General features: G+C 43.4%; 1 long non-coding RNA gene across 1 annotated transcript in view; it reads left to right on the top strand.

Moving 5' to 3' along the window:
- LOC122412928 (uncharacterized) overlaps positions 1-3383 on the top strand; it is a 104189-nt gene extending 100806 nt beyond the window's left edge. Inside the window, exon 3 of the long non-coding RNA XR_006261455.1 lies at positions 3112-3383. This is a non-coding gene — a long non-coding RNA (uncharacterized lncRNA). The remainder of the gene's footprint in view (positions 1-3111) is intronic.
- Positions 3384-14820: the final 11437 nt, after the last annotated feature.

Here is a 14820-nt window from a genome sequence, read left to right as displayed (position 1 = left end):
GTCTTTTAAGGGGCTTTCTCCTATCTTCTGCAGACACACGTGCTACTTCGGAGCTAAAAATGTGCCCGTGGTCAGGCTCTTCGACGCTCTTCTCGCTGTTAAAAGCTTTGACACTAACCGGTTCATCCTCCGATCACCCGTTTCAACATTTCATTTAACGGACACGCTTCCCCGGCCTATTTTTCTTGCAGATTTGGCAGGAACCTCGCGTGCGTACACTGACTACACGAATAAAATATCTGAAGAGAAAAAAAGCCTCCAAGTTGAATTTTTGCAAAGTCGACTAAAACGTTGATAGTTGGACTGAGAAGTGCATCAGCGTCTAATGCATTCTGTGTATAACAGAGATGCAGATGGAGGCAGGTTCCAAGTTGTCCGGAGCATCGGTACGTCGGTCGATGGCCGGATCAGAGGACTCAGAAGCGTCAGGCCCTTATGGTCCGCGTGGTGGAGCTAAAAGAGTCCGCAGCCTCGTTCTTTTGCTCGGGGCGGCAGGGCTCTCTCAGCTGGGATCTTCGGTAGCGCAGATCCGCCGAAGCTTCGGAGCGAGAAGGACCCCGATCTTCTTACGTCCTGTCGTTCCCTTCGTATATCTTATGTACTTCGGGGACAATCGAAAAGGGAACTCTCGAAAGAGCCCATAGAGAAAATGTCACCGCCTTTACATGCAAAGCTTCTCTCTCTCTCTCTCTCTCTCTCTCCCAGCTCGCTCGCTCTCCTCTCTTTTCTCGTTTTTAGCCAGCAGCAGGTCTATCGAACTTCCTGCTGTCGCCTGTCCTTTTTATACGACTTAGCTCCTTCTCTCTCTCTCTCTTGCTTTCGTTCAACTTTTCTCCTCTTTATTTTTTTCATTTTATTTTCATTTTGTTTTTTATTTCCTTCCCTCGCGTATCCCATCCTTAAGCTCGTACGAGGCTGGTTCTCGTTGTTCGATTCTCTAGCAGTCTTCTCTCCTCGTCCTCGCCATTTTATCCTTCGGTTATACAGGCTCGTTTATATATATATATATGTAGATTCGAGTCGTCCGGAGCAGTCCGGGGTAGAGAAACGAAGCAGTATTCATAACTTTTTGCGGTTTGACTGGCGCGCCATGGGAGAGGCAATCTAGATCCTGTCAAATGGCATGACTGCGAAATCCGGTGCAATATGGCCTGCCCATGAAGCTATCGTCATCTTCTGTACTATCCATGCGGTTTACGATTTTTGGGTATTACACGTTTATGTTGATCGTACGTATTGTACTCCCTGGCCCTCTGTCTTTATAACGCGTCTATGTATATATGCATGGAATACGTAATACGGGCACGTCACTTAAGGATTTGTACGAGACCTGGAATAACGAGGAGAAATGCTCGATAGCGAGTTCCTTCTCATCGTGCGCGACGATACGAAGCAGCAGAGTATAATAAAGGAATGCGCGAACGAAAGTGCAGTTTGGAAGGCAGGCGAGTTTCCCCCGGGGGAGGGGGAGACGCAGCGGAGGGCTTCCATGCTTGCCGCAAGATCCGGACTCGACGAGAAATCGATTGTCGTACGTGCAAACCCCCGGGCTGTATGTATTACGCTATATACACATCTTCGATACAAGATACATAAAGTTATGTACATATATAATGCATGTAAAATAGAGTAGAAAGGAGACATGGCCGATGTTTACCCGGAAGCAAGAAAGATGCGATATCATTTTCCTCTCGTGTTTTACCAACAGACTATTTTCCATTGAGAAAAACTCGAGCACCTTTACCAGTCGTTTTATTAGTGAAAAGTTTTCTGGAATGAGCTCCGGGCGTTGGTGGCCAAGTGTATAGCAGACATGGCTGTTGCATTGTTACCAAAAAAATATCATGCAAATTATAAAAAAGCTTCTTCGATATTGTGTTAATCGTGATAAAACTAACCCCGAGAGACACAATAAAAAGTTCAATGAATTATGTAATGGCTCCAGTCTCGTCGTCTGGGACCGAACACACGGTAAACTGCGAACGAAAATCTGCTGACTCGATTCACGAAGAACCCTTTTTCGGGTTATTTGTCGACGATTAAAATATACATCAGCCATTATCGTTACAACACGGAGCTCCAGAAAATATGCTTCGGACATAAATATGGCTGGCGCATAAATTATTACAAAGTAGATGATAAACTATTTATTCAAAAGCCTATCGCTCGAACGACGAGGCGATATGCTAGTAAATTTCATCGAATTAGAGCCCTATTCCAATTTCCTTGCATCATTCCGTACGGCATCGGATACCGTGCGGCCATTCGATTACTCCATTCCATTTACATCTCAATGAGCTTGCAATTATTATATTATTTAACTCTGTATATTGACCTCTGGGGATCAATTTACTTCTAACCCCGAGAATCGTCACTATGCCAATGATTAATCGCTCTTTTTATCAGGGCAAATAGCCTGAGCCTCCACAACTACATAAACTCATAGTAAACACGTTTTGATGAAAAATAAACGGAAAATAAACGAATTTGATTAATCGTACAGCAAACACAGCGAGAAATTTCAAACGACCACAAACGATGTCACCGAAATTCTATCATGCAGCAACAACCCTCCAATATTTTTTCTACCATTTTTTATTTTTGATTTTTTTTATTTATTTATTTTTTTTATTGTCAATATTAAAATTACCATTTGTTCCGTGGGGAACATTCAATAATTGTGCTGTACGATTGAATTTGTTGGGGTTTTCCTTTATAGTTTAGAATGGATGGCCCACTGGTTATCCATCCAGCGATGATTGCACCTGCGTTCGATGATCTATTATTATTATTGTTGTTATTATTTCACATTATTCGTTTGCTCAATTTATCAGGTCGAGAGGCTTTATACGTTTTAGTCTTCTTATTTCACTGGTTCGATCGAGAAGTTTGCGAGCCAGTGCGTTTGGATGTTTTCGGAGTCTTTGTGTGTATCTCCTGCTGTGCTCTTGGATGGTTGATTTAACATATGGTGTTCTGAGGTTATTGTGTAGAATTTTATTGCTCACATAGTACGGCGCATTTGCGATTATTCTTAGAGTTTTTGATTGGAAGAGGAATCTCGAGAGGTGATTGTCTCTTCTACAGTAAAAAATACTTTCTTCGTTTCAGCTCTCCTCGTTGCGCACGAAAGTCGTCTACCAATCGGAGAAGATCGATGGAAAATGTTGTGTGCAAAATCCTCTTTCGCGTGTGGTGTCGCGAGTATTTGCTGGATCATTCCGACACGACTGATGTCGGAAGAGGGAATAAGCTACCCGAACGAGCGGAACCCAACGCATCGCGACCGTGCCAGGAAGAGATTTCCAAAACAACGGAGTCCGCTTGATATCGAGCTGCAGTTGATAGTGAAACGCGTGATAAATAAAACGACACTAAGGCTTGTTGGAGTTTCTGCTCAGTTTGATCGCCAAGCCCCCGCACCGATAAGCAAAATTTAGATTCAGGTCTTTGGATTAATGATGATTTTTCAACACGAACGAGCCACAGAAAAAACATTCTCATGCTCCTCCTCGACCCAGCAACGCTGAATACTATTCCTCGCAATTTTTTCGCTCGCTTTTCAATAATAAAAGATCAATAATTATTCGACCTCTACGCGAATAGAATCAAAGCAACAAAAAAGGGAGATAAAAAATATGAGAGAGCTGTGCACGTAGGTATTTTCATTATATGAGAAGTATTGGCCTATATCTAACAAGGGTCATGTGTTCCACTCGACCTAGCGGGCTGGTACTATGCAATTAATTGTAAGAGCTCTTCCGAGCCAGTGTAGCCGATGGCGCTCTCCGTATAACTACCATGTGGATCGATCTTTGATTTCGCTGGTATATTCGTGCCATTTCCGAGAGGAATTCGCACAACGGTATGTCAACGGAAACTCGGCAACGTTTCCTCTTTGAATCTAATGATTATTTGACTCTTTTGATTTTGAGGAAAATTTAATCATTCAAATGAATGCGATTGAAAAGGAATTCCCGTGTGTTCGATCGTAGAAACATTGACAGCTTTTGACTCCTACTTATTAATCGATGAAAATTCAGCTACTCCAAGATTTGATTGAACAAACAATTATTCAGTCAACTCCAAACGAATTCGTCCCGGAAATTTGGAAAGTGGAATGAACTTCTGGAAAATCATTCCGACATTTCACGTAATTTCACCCCGACGTTTCATGCTCCGCCTCACATATAAGCCAAGATACATTGGCCGACAATTTCGGGTCGAACTCTTGGTGATTTCTCATCTCAAATAATTCACGGTGCTGTAACAGTACCGCGGTAGCAGAGTGAAACTTTCAGCTCTTTTCTCATCTTTTTATTTCCCGCAGCCGTAGACATATCCGCGGATTTCCTCGGTCCGCCCACACAAAAGGGCGTTTCTGTATTTCGTTATAATCATAAAATGAAAACAAAATAATAATCGATCCTGCACCCCGAACGTGTCAACTCCCTTTCACACCAAACCCCATTCTCTCACTTTTTCGTATAACGATCTCTCCCCCTGCCGCGTCTTCGCGATCGTTTTGTTATATCCCGGCGCGAAAGAATAATCGCACCGAGGACGAAGAGAAGCGAAAAACATGTCGAAGATATTTCTCATCCTCGAGAGATCATTTACTATTACGGACACAGGACAAAGATTTTTCGAAGTAGAAGAGGCAAGAACGAAGTTGCAATAGAAGGTCCAATGGAAACTGCACAAACGGGAGAAGTCGCTGGAGAATTTGCGAAATAATGAGAAGTACTCGAGCCACGTGAATGCGGTTACGACATGGAAGAGTTCATAAAGTCATAACGGGGTCACCATGGAAATGGGAATAATAAAAACTACGAGTGCAAATGGTAACATAAGTAAGCACGACAAATACGAAACTCGAAGACGCGGGAGGGAAGGATGAAAGGTAGAAATATTCGTAATAAGCCAAAAGCAGAGGCTCTTCTTCGAACCGCCAATTATGGCTGTAATCGCATTTCACTGATTGCTTTTCAAACTCGAATTTCGGAATATAGTAAATCCGAGCGGTTTCTCGCTTTTTCGTCTTATCGCTCCGTCTATCAGAGAGCAGGTCAGTGCTGGGAGCTGCAGTTCGACCGAATTAAATTTGAGGTCGAGTGCAGAGGATTGTGTTCTGAGGGTATTCCTTCTCTCTCTCGCTCCTTCCACCGCACTTTATCTTTTACACTCTTCAACGACCACTTCTCGTGCTTATCCTCAATAATCGAGAAAGCACACAGTTTTATCTATCTCTTCTCCCTTGTCACTATTCGCAGTTATACCGGAAGACACTAATTAATATGGAATCGAAACGTGGCTCGTTTGACGTCCACTCTCCGTGGCCCATAATTGTCAGTTGACTGACAAATCCATTCCCTTCATTATTGCCAAAGAATTTATTCACATTGAAGTGCATCGCGAGATATCGAGGCGAATTGGATAATTTATACAACGACCCAAGTCGAGGGCAATAAATTTATCGATGCTGCGGAGCGAAAGTTGGATTTTAATTCAATAGAAACTGTGAGTAAGCTTCAGAGGCCAATAAGTTGAGACCGAAGTTAATAAATTAAGGCGCTGTGTTACTTTGACGTCGTCATTTCTATACCAGTCGAAGAACTAGGGTTCCAGTTTCAATTTGAAGTCCTCGCACAGTCGGCCCAAATCTTTTGTTGAGTGATTGCAGGAAATTTAAAGCTTCGCATCGTTCTAAGCAACTTTTGAACTTGGAGAATGAAGCATCCTCGAGGAAAAACGGCGAATCTGCTTCGCAGCGATTTCCCTCGAATTCGCGAATATACGCGAGAGAGGGGCTTAGACATTTCCGATAGTTTCGAATCCCCGAAATATCGGAATGAAAAGTTTCCGAGTCTCGGTCGCTGTCGCGTAGGAGCCGATATTTAAACTGATCCATCAAAAAGTGATCGACAGTAGTTTATTATTCGGATAATCGACGAGATACAAAAGTTTCGTCTCTTATTTTCTCGAGGATTACCCGAGCGGTGCGCAAAACGCGTTTAAATGTAAGATTGATACAACGAATTCTCTTTAGAGGGTCCTCGAAACAGGCTCGATGACATCTTTTTAGTAAGCCATAAGTCTTATGGGTATTGAATGTGAGTTTTAGCGACGAGGTAAAGCCGGGAGGATGGACACGGCCTGCTTTTTCTCGTATTATTTGCACAGCTTGGATGTGAAACTGTTCGTCATATTGTCACGTCGGCGCTTAAACGTTTGACAAACGAATAAAAATATACTGCTCATCTGTTTGTTTAGGATCTTAACCGAGGAAAAAAGGGGAACAATTGTCACCGGGTAAGAGAGAGAGAGAGATACGATAAAGACGAGCAGATACATGTATAAAGAACTTGTACAAAGTAATTTAGTGTTTATTCGGCGCTCGAGAGTACGTCAGGCGTCTAATCCTTGGGGGTCGTTTCAGGACTCTAATACGTATCGGGGAGAGAGAGAAAAAAGGAAAAAGCAGCGAAAGGGAGCTCGGGAGGTTTTTCTGATGAGCGTACATGCGCATATAGACACACAGCATATTTTTACCTCTGCATGCCTGCCTTATTTTTCCTGTAGGAGCATTGGGTTCAGGCAGCCTGAAAAGTCTTTATACGTACGAAGACACGTACATAGAACGTTCGACAAACTCCATTTTTCATCCCGAGGGGATGTCTCTTGCTCTTGCCTTCTATATTCACGTATATATAGACAAATATACATCTCCCCGGTGCGTTCTGTACGTGTGCCTTTATGTACTTCTGTATTTTCTGGCCTGGAGGGTTGCGAGAGATCGCGCGAGAGAAACTGGTCGAACGAGCAGAAGATTCTCCTCTCTTTTCTTTTCGTTTTCTTTCTTTCGTTCTTTTTTTATTTTTTAACGAGACATCTTTATCCTGTCATCCGGGTTTCACGCCCGGTCTCACCGGAAATCACAATCGTTGAAAAGCTTGTTAGATATACATACGAATGGACGAGAAGTTACTCACCTTGAAATCATACTCGTTCGGCTGCACACGCGAGGATAATAATTATTCTGGTGACAACTGAAAGTAGTTGAACCACCACAATTTCGCTATTTTCAGATCGCGCGTTTGTTTTTTGATTGCGGAATTCTTCACAGTCGTTGAAAATCGTTCTGACGAATGACAGCACCGAATATTGATGTTTCATCATTTTTCATTCGCCTCGTCTCACATAAATTTGCAACATTAATGGAAAGCTGCGAAATAATGATATTTCAATTATACTCAAGAGTGGAAGGAGCGCGGAGAAAGGATCGGACGAACGAGCCTGGATGGATAGGCGGGTCAGCTGGCGCCATTGATTAAGAAAAAAGACGAAGAAGCTGGGCAGGGGCAAGGCAAAGGGGAGGAAAGGAAAAATATAACGAAGGAGTGAGCCAAGGAAAATCATATAAAAGGTAAAACCAATATTTTCGAAGCTGCCCCCGCGCACACGGCTTCGCCAACATTTCATCTCCAGAGCCGAAGGATTTTAACGACATTATTGGGATCGGCTAGGTAAACAGAAAAAATCCTCATGCTCGGGGAGCCTCCGTATAGGTATAGTACGAGAGTGTTATTGAGATTCTTTTTGTACCTGAGACGGTCAGTAGCTTACGGTCGACAGATCAATTTATACACGGAGGGAATTCCTTGCAGAATCGAACGATTCCCATCCCCTTCGAATAAGTTTATTTACATTTTGGAATTTCGTTATTTTTTCTTTTTTTTTTTTTATTCTCGACGTTAACGAGGGGTATTTCCTGAGGCACTTCCCACGGTTTGGCGGAGTATGAATTTTCGCGAATATCCAATAAAAATTGCGATCCAGAACGGAAGACATCGAAGAGAAAATTCAGTCCAAATTTTTCGCATGACGCAGAGCCCCACGGAGCTCGAGTATCGAAAAACATCGATACGTTGTTGTTGGCGCTGTTTTCTTTTTTCACGAAACCTCAACGTACATACGATAAGGCTGCAGGAATGGAAGAGTGAGTGGTTTTCTAGTTCCGCCTGCTTCGAATCCTGTAGATTTTTCGTCTCCTCTGTCGTCTGTGTCCGGGATGACTATCTCACAAGCTCTCTGCGTTGCCGCATCTTTCCTTTTCTCCTCACTATCTGCACGCTCTTATCCTCCCGTTCCCTGCAATTCTTCCTCCGTTGAGCCTCTTCAGAAAAATATAAACTAAGGACCAGAGCACAAGGACCGTTGCAGAGCTCGACATGGCTGATTTTATTCGTCCTCGCGTATAAATATATGATTTTCCAATGCGAATTTGTGTGCCTGCATTAAAATTTTCCGGATGCCCTGTTTTCCGGAAATTCGGAGACTAACTACGAAGTGTAGCATGAAAAATGGTTGGTTTTTCGAAAAAAAAACTGCATTTCTAGAATCATTACTCGAAAATAACTGCATGGGCTCGAGTGCTTATCTTTCGACGTGAGCTATTAACTTCTTTATAATCGACGTTCCCTCGTGTTCGAGCGGCGTGGAATGTCAATTTCGCAGGCTCCCTCACTCGTACCATCATTTCCAAGCCGATTTCTAAAGCCCTCGAGGAAAAGCTCCATTAGTAAGGAACAATTGATAAAGCGATTCTTTCTAATCGCCTGAAATACTTGTGCTGACACGAACTCGATGTTTTTCAGAGACAACAATGTAATATTCTCTGCCGGAAGGAGGCCGGAGAGTTTATACTCGGTGCTAAGATGGGCTAAGACACCCGTTGAAAAATGACCCTGAGGCATGTACCAAGACGTTTTAGGGCACCCTCCGGGAGCATTTTTCAGTCACGAGGGCAATATGCAGCCCAAGTTCAAGGGACGTTTTGAATTTTCCAAGTTTTACACAGAGCGTCCAACGTCCGTGACCCAGGATCGTTCGTGCTGGATCTATCTATATTTATGTCCCCAACGAACCCTCTGCGAACAAATATGGAAACTACGGAAAACTGTATCCGTGTGGACACAAACTTGCGCGTGTGTATATAGCACAGTCTCTAAAGTCCGTGACGAGCAATAAATTATTCTCACCTAATTTAATCCCCTCATAAATAACATTGCTGTTTTGTACACGAGCAAGGTCTCCATGACCCATGCACTTTTTCATTCGGATTTTCTTGTCGTCGGGCTCGTTGACTACCGGTATGACCCGATGGTGATATAACTTCCGGACCCTTCTCGCGAAGTAAGAGCTTGCCGCCACTGTATCAAGAAAAGAAACTGAGCCGCCATTATTTTCAAGCTCTCTTAAGATCATCGAGAATCCCGCCTTCTAATGTTGATTGAAACGTGCGAGGAACAGAACTGAATGAAATTGAAAAAACAAACAACAATTTGGCCTTGTTTCACCAACACGTTTGGCGGATTCGTCTAGAGTATCTGGAGACCGATGACATTTCAGTTCCCTGCAACGTTTCGATTCATCCAAAAATATCATCGATCCTCCCCAACCAAAAATTCCTAGCAGCAAAAACTTATCCAAGTCTCGCAGCTCGATTTCACACCAATTTGCAGTTACTCTCGTCACTCGAAAATCTCTATTTCATTCCCAACGAATAATTTCGGCCGAATATGAAAAAATGTTGAAAACTCGAAAAATTCAGTGTCTCAAAGTTAGAGAAAGTTTGGAGCGAAATCTTCGCAAGTGCATTGTATGTGGCGAGGCGAAGAGCTCGGGGGTGATCGGTCTCACGTGCAAAACTTCAAGGCAATAGGTAGAATGTTCCAAAGTTGTGTAACTTTGATTTTTGGAACTTCATTCCTCGCATTCCTATCCGTAGATGCACACCGACATGCGGACGGATCGGTGTACGTATGCATGTATATAAATTACAGAAGCAGTGTGCAGGGCCTACTGTTACTACCCCGAAGAACTCCAAAGTCTTGTGGGCGTGTGGCAGGGAGCTCGAACTCCTCGCCACGATACCGCAGAGCCCTTACTTCCTCATGCCGTAAAGTAAATCCCGTCGTAGACTTCATAAATCCTCAGTGTTTCGTCGTCGAGCACTTCACGAGTGTAGTTGGTGCGGGTACGTGTGTGCATGCACGTATAAACGGTTGGGATACTCGCAGGGATGCTTGCACGGTCTCGAGTGCGCTGTATAGCAAGTCCTTCGGCGTCCACGCGAGCCGGCCGAGGGATGGAAAAAGTTGCTACCGCGTGCGCGCCGCGCAATTCGAGAGAAAGTGCAGCCCTTTTTCCTCGTGCTTTCTGTCGGTGTGAGACGGCCGGGGCTGCTGCTGGGTGTGAGAGAGAACGGAAGGAGGACGGAGAGTTGCGGAGTTTCGCGTTCGAATAAAAATTTCACGTTTACCAGCCTTTGTGTGTTTGTATTACTTATGCCGAGTCGAAAGGAAACATCAGAGACTTCGGAAGCAAAAAAAAACCGGGGGAAAAGAAATAAGGAAAAGGGAAGGAAAGAAAGCGTAAAAAAAGTTTGTCCTCGTCTGGAAAACACGCAGTAAAAGTTTTCGCGCTAACTTGCATACCATTTGCGCTCGTACACTCTCTACCTTCGCTTACCGCCATCTTTATTAGCCCCATTGTCGTCACGGGCTGTCGTAAGTTTTACTGATCCTGTCGATATCCGGTAAGAGCAATGCTCGACGATTTTATTTAGGCACGCGAGTTTACTCTCTTTGCTTCCTCTAGTTTCCCTCGTCCTTTTTCGCTAAGGCTTCAAATTTTCTCTCACTCTCTTCCCCATTTTTTTTGCACGCATCCACGATGTCTTTCGCTCCCTCGAGAACCCGAATGAGCAATACTCTTTTTGCCTTCGCCTCGGGGGGTCCCAGGAATTCGAGAGCCCACGCGCGAGACCCCACAGGGTGACCCACTGGCACGCTTCGCAGCCGAAAAATGCGTTTTGCCATGTTATTTGCAACCCCTCGCGTCGTAAATCGTCATCTGCAGACATGGAAAACCTACCCGACGGCAGCGGGGGTCTGATGCGCTTCGTCGAGGATGATGGAAGTGGGTCAAGAAGCTAGCCTATAGCGCCGTGCTGCTGCTGGATCTTGTGCACGTACCTCGCCACTCACTAGCCTCAAATCCCGTCACACTTTCACCATTTGCTTTTCTCTTTGATGCTTTTATACGCCTTAAAATGTGTGTCACCGGGTAATTTTGCAGGGCTCTTTCATTTCTTCGGGGTACGTGTCACGCCGAATTAGGATTCTTACCGAAGGCAAAACTCGATACAAAATGTGCCTGCACTCGACGGTTCGTCCTCGACGTCTTATCGTTTCTTTTGCTTTTTCATTCGTTTCAACATTTTCAGTGGCATTTCATTGTAAATAATTGTAAGACGAGCGTAACTGGGTTTTTGAGTCTGTGAGATAGAAAATATTTCAATGTTTGTCCCATCTTTTTTCTCGCATCCAGTACGAACCCTTCAAGAGATTCTTTCGCGCGTGCGAGCATTTAAGGGGAAGAGACGCATGCGATAGAAAAGTTTATACTTAGCAGGTGCCTGCTAAAAAGTACTGCTGTGAGATGGGACTGTTTACTGGTGAAAAGCTCGCCCCGGTTCAACTCCGAGCAATACGCGATGGTACTTTTTGCGTGAAATACGTTAAAAAAGAGAAAAAAGGGGGTCAAGGACTGTTGGATTATTGTCGGTGTGTATTTTTTTCTCCTCTCGGTCTTAACTTGAGAATTCCAGTGCCTGCTCGACGACTCTGCCAGCAAAGAAACGATTCATGAAAGTGTACAAAGAAAGTAGACGTACGATTCCTTGCTGGGTTTACAACGCTTTTTTTCCAAGCTCCTTCGACCCCAATTCGACACTCCAGGCTCATCCTTAATTCCCGAGATTGCCCCCCTCACCCCTTTTTGCTGACATTGCCACCGACTCCGTGCTCTCTAGCAGACGCTCCGTCGAGGGAGTTTCTCTGCTGGATCCTCGAAAATCTTCCCTTCTTATTTGCCAAGCATGTCGGCCACTTGGCATTGCACGCGTTCATTCGTCACGGAGCCTTCTCATGGAGAATGTGTCCCAGTAGTATCGAGCCTGCACGAATACCTACGCGACCCTTCTTCGTTCCATCTTCGCACTATAAGCCGCATTTCGTTCTGGGAATTAAGAAGAAATACGCCGCCCACCATAGCAACACGAAATAATAGTACTTCTGTCTCGTTTGATATTCGCCATCTTCGGAATAACGCATTACATCTGGGCAAGGCAGTGAACTTTTGCGAGGGCGGAGAATGACCACCTCTGGGATTTTCCCAACCCTGAAGGCTCGGAAACACACTCGGAGGTGAAACATTTCGGTAGTTTCGTTGAAACAATGGCTTTGGTCCCGAATTTTTGATTCACTGCAAGTTTGCTGCTCAATTTCATGATTTGCGAAGCAAACGGGAGGATATTTTTTTATCAAACATCGATATACGAGAAGACAATGTTGATTATTTGTTGAAATGGTAATCGAGAGGAAAAAATCGTAATCCATTAATTCATCACTGTTTATCCTCGATGTCCAACTGTTAATCGTATTAATTTGATTGATCGAACATTTCACAGTACTACAGTTTTGATTTCACATTCCATTATCGTTTTATCATCCCTTCATCCTTCTATTCATACAGACGGCTTTGAAGCGTTCAGATGGAGCTAACGATTATCGAGGCGAATACGATATCAAAGTTCGTACGAGAGATTAGCGGGGTTTGCAAATTGAGGGTTGGTTTGTACTCGGCGTGTGCATGCACAAGAACAATTATTGACGTTCCGGAAACAGTCATGCGCCTAACTCCTCCTTGTTTAACTTTACTGAAGACACGAGCTGCAGTACTCGCAAAAACTAGCAACCGAAGTACATCCCTCCATTAGGGCGAATGTTCACTTAATGTCACTAAGTTTTTCAAGCTATCGCATTTTCCACTGATGTTATTTCTGAAGGAGGCATTATCAAAATTCTAATTTACAATGACCTCTGAGTGTATTCAAAATTATTTTCATACGCAAATTCAAAAATTTTCATCTTTATTGTCTTACTACAGCAGTCTCGACATTTTTCAAGAGAATTGTAGTTGCGATAAAAGTTTCTTGTTGAAGGTTCATAAAAGTAGAAATTTCGTTGACAATTTTTCACACAGAAATCTTTAAACGAATGGAGCCACCTTTCGTCGAGCTTTGGAGGATTCGTTGGCGAGTTGAGTCAAATTTTTCGTTCAATTTTATGTAGAGAGCCTATGCAGGATTGCATTCAATTTGCCTCTAAGAAGCAAATTGCATTTCAATTCCATTTGATTGACAAATAATTTTGTTTCCCTTCTCTAACATTCTCTAGATTTGCCAGTAGTTGGTCTCGTCCCATCAGAAACAGCTTCAGGCTTTAGGTTTCTATTTCTATCGATACGAGACCAGTGGAAATCTTTTAACGAACGTACTTGTCGTCGCTGAAGCAGGTTTCGATCTCCCAATGATGCTGCATTATTTGGACAATGTCACGGAGAACTCGCACCAAGTTGGGACCAAATGGGAGAGAAGCTTTCAACAATTCCCCGCATGGAGCACGTCTCGTATAAGGATACAAAGTCCTCGAAACACGACCGAGTCGCTGAGCGACCCGATGGTCTAGCTAATTCAACGTTGATCCAAATTGACACTGACTAAAGCAGCTTAACGATCCCAGCAAATACGATTGAATGTTACTATAATTCTAGTCTCCCAACTGCTCCTAAATTATATTCCACTCGTTCAATAATCACGTAGCGACGATGATACGTGTGACAATGAAATTAAAAAGCAATCGTAAATGGAGCGGTAAATAAAATTGGAAAATCAACTTTTTTCACGACATCCATTGAGTTCTTTTTTTTTAAACGTTCCTCCAAATATCACTGATTTTTTTGCACCTGATAAAAAAGCCTTTGAAAGTGCATTCAGATTAAAAATCTGTTGCAGAACAAAAACTGATGGAATTTCCTCAGCAATTAATCATTATTCCTTCAGTTTCACATTTTTTACCAAAATTCAATGAAGATTTGAAGTTTCCTTGCCCCAATAGACACACTTTCGTCGAAGATATTTATTATTATACAGGCTTTGCGAGTATAACGATATCATAAATGCCAATTTTTCAGGTACAAATTGGGAAAGAAATAAAAGATAAATTGACAACATGGTAGAGCTATAGGGAATGCAATAAATCGATAACGGTTGAGCTATTTATTCATGAGTGATACCGTTCTTCATCGGCGATTCTTCAAAATGTGCTATTTCTTCTTGCTTCTTTTTTTTTTCATGCTTGCCTGTTTTATTCAGCTTCCTGGTTGGCTCCCTCGTCCCCATTCCGTTCGTGCAATGTTTCATACGGTCCCCATTGAATCTTTCATCCTTTTCATTTGCTCTTCCTTATCGTTCTATCCTCGAATCGTATTCATCGAGTAGAATCGTGCGTTTTATACTGGACACATATATGCAATAAGACTGTGAGCCGCACAAGCAATACACGCTTAAAAACGCTCTGCTGAGCCCTTGAAATCTTTTCCGGGCACGTATATGCTCAGTCACGATTTTTGTACTCGCGCCCAGGCTCGAGCTTAACTTTTCTGCTGCCCGAAAGATTTCGCTCCCATCCCTGCTCCCTGCTCTTTCGTTCCTCCTCATCCAACAAGAATATTTCAAGTTACCCACGACGAGATACGTTGAGAGCGAGAACGATAGAGCGATATCGCCTCGTCCCATCGCTGTCTCTCGACGTCCGGGAATTCGATTTGCTTGTTTGAATTAACGATACGAGATGAGGGGAGGACCGCACATATTGATTTTACGCTCTCAACGTTGCAGAGTTTCTCCTCGAC

This window comes from Venturia canescens, chromosome 7 (genome assembly GCF_019457755.1).
Source record: "Venturia canescens isolate UGA chromosome 7, ASM1945775v1, whole genome shotgun sequence".
In the NCBI taxonomy this organism is placed as follows: Eukaryota; Metazoa; Arthropoda; class Insecta; order Hymenoptera; family Ichneumonidae; genus Venturia; species Venturia canescens.
This window is presented reverse-complemented; position numbering and strand designations above follow the sequence as displayed.